We start from the raw sequence: 10,348 nt of genomic DNA on the forward strand, positions 1-10,348 counted from the left end.
TAGCCCAGCATGGTGGCACATGCAAGTATTCCCAGCTACTCAGGAGACTGATGCAGAAGAACTGCTTGAACCTGGGAGGCAGAGGTTGCAGTGAGTCGAGATTGTATTACTGCACTCCAGCCTGGCCAACAGAGCAAGACTCCATCTCAAAATAAATACATTAATTAACTAATTAAAATAAAATAAATAGCCAGGTGCGGTGGCTCATGCTTGTAAGCCCAGCACTTTGGGAGGCTGTGGTGGGCAGATCATGAGGTCAAGAGATTGAGACCATCCTGGCCAATAAGGTAAAACCCCATCTTAAAAAAAATTTTTTTAATAAGTTAAAAAACCTAAATAAATAATAGATAAATCTCCACAAATACATACTGAGATATTTACAATGTACCCAGTAATACCAACAGAATTGCATGCATTAACAAACATCTGCCCACATGCACACACACATAAATACATTCATACAGATACTCGATATTGATGTAGGTCAAGGGAGAGACATTATTTCAAGTGTGCTTTCCGTCATTTATCTGTCCTTGATAGGAAGAAACTTCCCTTCCCTCCCTTTGATGGGAGGAGGTGTTTGGGCACACAGAAGAAAGAAAATGACTCTGGCAGATTAAGAAAAAAAATAAGGCCGGGTGGCTCAAGCCTGTAATCCCAGCACTTTGGGAGGCCGAGGCAGGTGGATCACGAGGCCAAGAGAAACGCCGTCTCTACTAAAAATACAAAAAATCAGCTGGGCATGGTGGCGCGTGCCTGTAATCCCAGCTACTCAGGAGGCTGAGGCAGGAGAATTGCCTGAGCCCAGGAGGCGGAGGTTGCGGTGAGCAGAGATTGTGCCATCGCACTCCAGCCTGGGTAACAAGAGCGAAACTTCGTCTCAAAAAAAAAAAAAAAAGAAAAAAAAAAGATCAAGGTGATTGACAGTGGGGAAGGGCAGGGAGAAGGGGGCCCGGCTGTTCTTCTCTCTCTTTTTTTTTTTTTTTTTCTTCTCTTTCCTTTCCTTTCCTTTTGTTTTCTTTTCTTTCTTTTTGAGACAGGGTTTCTGTTTCCCAGGCTGGAGTGCAGTGACACAATTGCAGCTCACTGCAGCCTTGACCTCCCAGGCTCCAGCAATCCTCCCACCTCGGCCTCCTAAGTAGCTGAGACCACAGGTGAACACCACCATGCCTGGCTAGGTTGAGTTCTTTCTTTCTTTTTTTTTTCTGAGACAGAGTCTCGCTCTGTTGCCCAGGCTGGAGTGCAGTGGTGCGATGTCAGCCCACCACAAGCTCTGCCTCCCGGATTCAAGGGATTCTCCTGCCTCAGCCTCCCAAGTAGCTGGGATTATAGGCATGCACTGCCACGCCGAGTTAATTTTTGTATTTTTAGTAGAGATGGGGTTTCACCTTGTTGGCCAGTATGGTCTCAATCTCCTGACCTCGTGATCTGCCTACCTTGGCCTCCCAAAGTGCTGGGATTACAGGCATAATTACACCACACCCAGCCAGCTAAGTTGTTTTTTAAAAATGGGGCCTCTTGGCTGGGCGCGGTGGCTCATGCCTAAAATCCTAGCACTTTGGGAGGCTGAAGTGTGTGGATCACCTGAGGTCAGGAGTTCAAGTCCAGCCTGGCCATCATGGTGAAACCCCATCTTAAAAAATAAATAAAATAATTAATTAATTAATTTAAAAGATGGAACCGCTTTATGTTGTCCAGGCTGGTCTCAAACTCTTGGGCTCAAGCAATCTGTCTGCCATGGCCTCCCAAAATGCTGATATTACAGGCATGAGCCACCACACCCATCTGGAAGCTCTTTTGATAGTGGTGAAGCCTGTAGGAGCCCAACACAAATGAATGCCTATATGATCCTCTGAAACTGTGGTATCTTCTTTTCCTTACCAACCTTGCAGATACACAGAAAAAAGCAAATCACATACAAACTTTGGGCATTGGTGATGCCTCTGTCTACCTTACTGCTCGAGAGTTTCTGGGCTCTGCAGATCCGGACCTCCAAGTCATGGTCAAGACTGGGAATACAAGGTCGGTGAGGTGACTCATGCCTGTAAACCCAGCACTTTGGGAGGCCGAGGGAGGTGGATCACTTGAGGTCAGGAGTTTGAGATCGGCCTGGCCCACATGGTGAAATCCCATCTCTACTAAAATACAAACATTAGCTGGGCATAGTGTTGCATGCCTGTAATCCCAGCTACTCAGGAGGCTGAGGCAGGAGAATTGCTTGAACCCAGGAGGTGGAGATTGCAGTGAGCAGAGATTGTGCCATCGCACTCCAGCCTGGGTAACAAGAGCGAAACTTCGTCTCAAAAAAAAAAAAAAAAGAAAAAAAAAAGATCAAGGTGATTGACAGTGGGGAAGGGCAGGGAGAAGGGGGCCCGGCTGTTCTTCTCTCTCTTTTTTTTTTTTTTTCTTCTCTTTCCTTTCCTTTCCTTTTGTTTTCTTTTCTTTCTTTTTGAGACAGGGTTTCTGTTTCCCAGGCTGGAGTGCAGTGACACAATTGCAGCTCACTGCAGCCTTGACCTCCCAGGCTCCAGCAATCCTCCCACCTCGGCCTCCTAAGTAGCTGAGACCACAGGTGAACACCACCATGCCTGGCTAGGTTGAGTTCTTTCTTTCTTTTTTTTTTCTGAGACAGAGTCTCGCTCTGTTGCCCAGGCTGGAGTGCAGTGGTGCGATGTCAGCCCACCACAAGCTCTGCCTCCCGGATTCAAGGGATTCTCCTGCCTCAGCCTCCCAAGTAGCTGGGATTATAGGCATGCACTGCCACGCCGAGTTAATTTTTGTATTTTTAGTAGAGATGGGGTTTCACCTTGTTGGCCAGTATGGTCTCAATCTCCTGACCTCGTGATCTGCCTACCTTGGCCTCCCAAAGTGCTGGGATTACAGGCATAATTACACCACACCCAGCCAGCTAAGTTGTTTTTTAAAAATGGGGCCTCTTGGCTGGGCGCGGTGGCTCATGCCTAAAATCCTAGCACTTTGGGAGGCTGAAGTGTGTGGATCACCTGAGGTCAGGAGTTCAAGTCCAGCCTGGCCATCATGGTGAAACCCCATCTTAAAAAATAAATAAAATAATTAATTAATTAATTTAAAAGATGGAACCGCTTTATGTTGTCCAGGCTGGTCTCAAACTCTTGGGCTCAAGCAATCTGTCTGCCATGGCCTCCCAAAATGCTGATATTACAGGCATGAGCCACCACACCCATCTGGAAGCTCTTTTGATAGTGGTGAAGCCTGTAGGAGCCCAACACAAATGAATGCCTATATGATCCTCTGAAACTGTGGTATCTTCTTTTCCTTACCAACCTTGCAGATACACAGAAAAAAGCAAATCACATACAAACTTTGGGCATTGGTGATGCCTCTGTCTACCTTACTGCTCGAGAGTTTCTGGGCTCTGCAGATCCGGACCTCCAAGTCATGGTCAAGACTGGGAATACAAGGTCGGTGAGGTGACTCATGCCTGTAAACCCAGCACTTTGGGAGGCCGAGGGAGGTGGATCACTTGAGGTCAGGAGTTTGAGATCGGCCTGGCCCACATGGTGAAATCCCATCTCTACTAAAATACAAACATTAGCTGGGCATAGTGTTGCATGCCTGTAATCCCAGCTACTCAGGAGGCTGAGGCAGGAGAATTGCTTGAACCCAGGAGGTGGAGATTGCAGTGAGCAGAGATTGTGCCATTGCTCTCCTGCCTGGGGGACAGAGTAAGACCCTGACTCAAAACAAACAAACAAAGGCAAAGAATACTGGTGTCAGTGATAGAAATGGAAGCTCCAGGCAAAACCCCAGCACTTTGGGAGCCTGAGGTGGGTGGGTCACAAGGTCAAGAGATTGAGACCATCCTGGCTAACATGGTGAAACCCCATTGCTATTAAAAATATAAAAATTAGCTGGGCGTGGTGGCGCATACCTGTAATCCCAGCTACTCTGGAGGCTGAGGCAGGAGAATGGCTTAAATCCAGTAGGCGGAGGTTGCAATGAGCTGAGATCGTGCCACTGCACTCCAGCCTGGGCAACAAGCTCCATGGAAAGTGGGACACAGGTTGGGGGATGGAGGAGGAAGAGGAATCTCTGAGCTTCCAGAAAGGGAGGAGTACAGACATGAAAACAAAAACAAAGGCTTGCGAAGGTGGGAGTAGGCTCCAGTGTCCTGGGCTGGCCTGGAGGGCGTGTGAGATAAGAGGTAGGTGGTTGTTAGATCCAGGGATGCATTAGCTCCAGTAGTGACCTTGGGGAAGGTCTTAGTGTATGTGTACCGGAGAGAGGGTGTCTAATGGAGAAGTCAGTAAGGGGAGTCGGTGAGGGAGGTGGCACCTAAAACCTCCCCTCTAACCCTCTCTACATCATCAGCCACCATCCACTCTTTTTATTATTATTATTATTATTTTGAGACAGAATCTTGCTCTGTCACCTAGGCTGGAGTGTAGAGGTGTGATCTCAGCTCACTACGACCTCTGCCTCCTGGATTTGAGTGATTCTCGTGCCCTAGTCTCCCAAGTAGCTGGGATTACAGGCACACGCCACCACGCCCAGCTAATTTTCGTATTTTTAGTAGAGATGGGGTTTCGCCACGTTGGCCAGGCTGGTCTCAAACTCCTGACCTCAGGTGATCCACTTGCCTCGGCCTCCCAAAGTGCTGGGATTACAGGCGTGAGCCACCATGCCTGGCCCCATCCAGTCCTTTTGAGGAAGAAGGCAGGATTGAACTCTGGAGAGGGGCTAAGAGCCTGGACCAGATTGAAAACTAGCTGAAACAGGCCGAGTGCAGTGGCTCATGCCTGTAATCCCCATGCTTTGGGAGGCTGAGGCCAGAGGATCGCTTGAGACTGGGAGTTCAAAACCAGCCAGGCCAACATGGTGTAACCCCATTTCTACTAAAACTATAAAAATTAGCCAGGCGTGGTGGTGGGTGCCTATAATCCCAGCTGCTTGGGAGGCTGAGGCAGGAGAATCGCTTGAACCTGGGAGGCAGAGGTTGCAGTGAGCTGAGATCACGCCACTGCACTCCAGCCTGGGCAACAGAGCAAAACTCTGCCCCCTCCCCGCCCCCAAAAAAGACTAGCCGAAACAGGGAATAGGTGAAAGCACGTCTCCTTAAGACACCCTCCAGTGTGCCACGTCAGTCTACCACTGCCATAACACCACGCAGAACTTACCACCCCTTTCCGTGGCAGTCACTCAGAAGTTACCACCCTTTTCTAGACATTTCGGCAAAATCTGCCCCTTCATTTGCATGCAATTAAAAGTGGGTATAAGTCTTACTGTAGCACTGCCTCTGAGCTGCTATTCTGGGTGGAGTGCAGTGGCACGATCTCACCTCACTACAACTTCCGCCTCCTGGATTCAAGCAATTCTCCTGCCTCAGCCTCCCAAGTCGCTGGGATTACAGGAGCCCACCACCACGCCCAGCTAATTTTTTAATATTTTTAGTAGAGACGGGGTTTCATCATGGTGGCCAGGCTGGCCTCAAACTCCTGACCCCTGTTGATCCACCTGCCTCAGCCTCCCAAGTGCTGGGATTACAGGCGTGAGCCACCGCGCCCCGCCAGTGCCCTCACTTTGTGTTTCTAGTCCACCTCTTATCTTTCCCCAAACTCAATCCCCCTTGTGGAACTGTAGACTATTCCAGAAGAACGGAGACTTAAACATCTGCTAATCCAAACCTTTCCCCAGAGCTCACAAAATTCAGCCTATTCTTGATTATTTCCATGAACAGGGAGCTCATTACTGGGAAAAGCTGAATTTTCTACTCCATTGGCCATACCGCTATTCCTTTCGCAGAATCATGCGTACAGTAAGTACTCAGTTGGCGTACGGGAATATGTTTCCTGGCCCTTCTGGTAGTTTCTGAGTCCCCATCACACTGACTTACCTTGCAGTATGCTCTCCTCACTTCTCAACTTCTCTAGTAAGTTATGTATCCTCAGGCTAGGTGCGGCAACATATGCCTGCAATCCCAGCACTTTGGGAGGCCAAAGCAGGAAGATTGCTTGAGCCCAGGAGTTTGAGACCAACCTGGGCAACATAGGGAGACCCCTATCTCTAAAAAAGATTTTTTAAAATTAGCAGGATGTGGTGGAGCACATCTGTAGCCCCAGCTGTGCGGGAGACTGAGGCAGGAGGATGCCTTGAGCCCAGGAGTTTGAGGCTGCAGTGAGCCATGATCACTCCACTGCACATCAGCCTGGGAAACAGTGAGACCTCATCTTTAAACATTTATATATCTCCTAGATGTAAACATAATTTTCAGGGTGTGGAGTAACTTGCAGTAATCATAGATTTTATTATTTTCACCCAGATAGTGGCGCAATCTCGGCTCACTGCAACCTCTGCCTCCTCAGTTCAAGCAATTCTGTCTCAGCCTCCTGAGTAGGTGGGATTACAGGTGCCCATGACCATGCCTGGCTAATTTATTTTTTTAAGATGGAATTTTGCTTTTGTTGCCCAAGCTGGAGTGCAATGGTGTGATCTTGGCTCACTGCAAACTCCGCATCCTGGGTTCAAGCGATTCTCGTGCCTCAGCCTTCTGAGTATCTGGGATTACAGGCATGCACCACCATGCCCGGCTAATTTTGTATTTTTAGTAGAGAAGTAGTTTCACCATGTTGGTCAGGCTGGTTTCAAACTCCTGACCTTGGGTAATCCAGCTGCCTCTGCCTCCCAAAGTACTGGGATTACAGGCGTGAGCCACTGTGCCCGGCTAATTTTTGTATTTTCAGTTGAGATGGGGTTTCACATGTTGGCCAGGCTGGTCTCGAACTCCTGACCTCAAGTGATTCAACCACCTTGGCCTCCCAAAGTGCTAGGAATATAGGTGTGAGCCACCGTGCCTGGCCTGGCCATACATAATTTTATTTATAAATTTATAGAATTTATAAATTATATATTACCTTGTTTCTAAGATTGGAAACAAGGTAACAATGACTCTTTTTTATTTTTTATTTTTTGAGACTGAGTCTTGCTCTGTAGCCAGGCTGGAGTGCAATGCCACGATCTCAGCTCCCTACAACCTCTGCCTCCCAGGTTGAAGCGATTCCCCTGCCTCAGCCTCCCGCGTAGCTAGGACTACAAGTGCCCACCACCACACCTGGGTTTTTGTTTGTTTGTTTGTTTGTTTGTTTTTGTATTTTAGTAGAGATGGGATTTCACCATGTTGGCCAGGATGGTCTGGATCTCCTGACCTCACGATCTGCTTGCCTCGGCCTCCCAAAGTGCTGGGATTACAGGCATGAGCCACCTCACCCAGCCCCGCTTTTTATTTTCTTGCAACGCAGTTTCACTCTGTCACCTAGGCTGGAATGCAGTGGCGTGATCTCAGCTTACTGCAACCACTGCCTCCTGGGTTCAAACGATTCTTGTGCTTCAGGCTCCTGAGTACCTGGGACTACAAGCACGTACCACCCCGCCCAGCCAATTTTTTTTTTTTGTATTCTTAGTAGAGATGGGGTCCTGGTGGCCAGGCTGGTCTTGGACTCCTGACCTCAAGTGATCCACCTGCCTTGGCCCCCTATAGTGCTGGGGTTACAGGCATGAGCCACTGTGTCTGGCCAAAAATCAACACCATTTTGAATAGCATCAAAAACACTCCTGTTAATGCCAGCACGTTGAGAACCCAAGGCTGGTGAATCACTTGAGCCCAGGAGTTTGAGACCAGCCTAGGCAACATAGTGAAACTCTGTCTCTACAAAAAAAAATATAAAAAATTAGCCAGGCACGGTGGTGGTGTGTGCTTGTGGTCCCAGATACTCCAGAGGCTGAGGTGAAAGGACCACCTGCTCTAAGAGGTTGAGGCTGCAGTGAGCTATGATGATGCCAGTGCATGCCAGCCTGGGCGACAGGGTGAGACCCTGTCTCTAAGTAAATAAATAAAAATATGCCAGGCACAGTGGCTCGCGCCTGCAATCCCAGCACTTTGGGAGGCCAAGGTGGGCAGATCACGTGAGGTCAGGTGTTCGAGGCCAGCCTGGCCAACGTGGTGAAACCCCATCTCTACTAAAAACATGAAAATTAGCCAGGCATGGTGGCTCGCACCTGTAGTCCCAGCTACTTGGGAGGCTGAAACAGGAGAATTGCTTGAATCCGGGAGGCGGAGGTTGTGGTGAACCAACATTGTGCCACTGCACTCCCGCCTGGGCAACAGAGCAAGACTCTGTCTCAAAAAAAAGTCACACTTTATTGCCCAGACTGGTCCCAAACTCCTGACCTCAAGTGATCCTCAGGCTGAACCTCCCAAACAGTATTTTTTTTTTTTAATTTTTTCTTCTGTTTTTACAAAAACACACGAACCCATCCAAGATTTCTTTTCTTTTTTCTTTGACAGTCTTGCACTGTCACCCAGGCTGGAGTGCCATGGTGCAATCTCAGCTCACTGCAACCTCCGCCTCCTGGGTTCAACTCATCCTCCCACCTTGACTGAGCCCAGGAGGCAGAGGCTGCAGTGAGCTGAGATCATGCCCCTGCACTCCCTCCCAGCTTTGAGACAGAGAGAGACCCCGTCTTTTATAAACAAGAAACAAAACAAAGAATAGGGACCCAGCCGGGCGCGGTGGCTCAAGCCTGTAATCCCAGCACTTTGGGAGGCTGAGGCGGGTGGATCACGAGGTCAAGAGATCGAGACCATCCTGGTCAACATGGTGAAACCCCCTCTCTACTAAAGATACAAAAAATTAGCTGGGCATGGTGGCACGAGCCTGTAATCCCAGCTACTCAGGAGGCTGAGGCAGGAGAATTGCCTGAGCCCAGGAGGCGGAGGTTGCGGTGAGCCGAGATCGCGCCATTGCACTCCAGCCTGGGTAACAAGAGCGAAACTCCGTCTCAAAAAAAAAAAAAAAAAAAAAGAATAGGGACCCGAGGTGCACAGAGTGGCGAGTTCTGCCGCTTGCCAGATAGACGGCCCGGGGTTTAAGCTCTCCCAGACTGTTTTCCCATCTTTGTATTCTTCCTAATTCTAGTCCCTGACACAAAAGTTTGCTCTGTGACATAAAGAAAACCAAACAGGCCTGGGGCAGTGGCTCACCAGTAATCCGAGCGCTTTAGGAGACTGAGTCCAGAGAATCGTCTGGTTTGAGACCAGCCTGGGCAACACAGTGAGATCCCATCTCTGAAATAAACCAAACAAACAGATTAGGGATAACATGAAGAAATCATCACGGATGCACATGAAGATTTGTGTCTATTCATCCCAGTTTCATGTCGGAAACAACCAGGATCACAGGATTAAGTTATTTGATAAAACAACTCCCCCTCAAAGCAGTGGCTGGCATAAAATAAGTGCTCAATAAAGATGAACCATGCTTGATCTTCTGCCCAATTTACATGATAAGTATTTCCTCCCAGGCTATTGCTCTGCCTGTCTTCTGTCGTGTTTATTTATTTATTTATTTATTTTTTGAGATGGAGTCTCCCTCTGTCACCCAGGTTGGAGTGCAGTTGTGTGATCTTGAATCACTGCAACCTCCACCTCCCAGGTTCAAGTGATTCTCCTGCCTCAGCCTCCTGAGTAGCTGGGATTACAGATGCCTGCCACCATGCCAGCATATTTTTATATATTTCGTAGAGACGGGATTTTGCCATGTTGGCCAGGCTGGTGTTGAACTCCTGACCTCATGTGATCTGCCTGCCTCGACCTCCCAAAGTGCTGGAATTACAGGCATGAGCCACTGTGGCTGGCCTTCTGTTGTTTTAAAGAAATATTTAGGCCAGACACAGTGGCTGAAGTCTGTAATCCAGGCCTTTTGGGAGGCCGACATGGGCAGATCACCTGAGGTCAGGAGTTCAACACCAGTCTGGGCAGAAAAGTGAAATCCTGTCTCTATTTTTGTAAAATAAAAAATAACAGTAAAATTTTAAAAAGGCCAGGCAAGGTGGCTTATATCTGTAATCCTAGCACTCTGGCTAGGGCAGGCAGATTGCTTGAGCCCAGGAGTTTGAGACCAGCTTGGGCAACATAGGGAGACCCTACCTCTACTAAACATAGAAAAAAATTAGCTAGGCATGGTGGTGCATGCCCTGTATTCCCAGCTACTTGGGAGGCTGAGGTGGGAGGATCACTTGAGCCCGGGATGCAGAGGTTGCAATGAGCTGAGATAGTGCCACTGCACTCCAGCTTAGGAGACAGGGTGACACCCTGTCTCAAAAATAAACAAATAAAATAAAAAGAAATATTTAACAATTTCTTTTTTTTTTAAGACGATGTTTCACCATGTTGGTCAGGCTGGTCTTGAACTCCCGACCTCAGGTGATCTGCCCGCCTTGGCCTCCAAAGTGCTTGGATTACAGGCATGAGCCACTGCGCGTGGCCATATTTAACAATTTCAAAACAAGATGATTTCTGGAGGCTTTCAAAATT

This window comes from Saimiri boliviensis, chromosome 14 (genome assembly GCF_048565385.1).
Source record: "Saimiri boliviensis isolate mSaiBol1 chromosome 14, mSaiBol1.pri, whole genome shotgun sequence".
Taxonomy (NCBI): Eukaryota; Metazoa; Chordata; class Mammalia; order Primates; family Cebidae; genus Saimiri; species Saimiri boliviensis.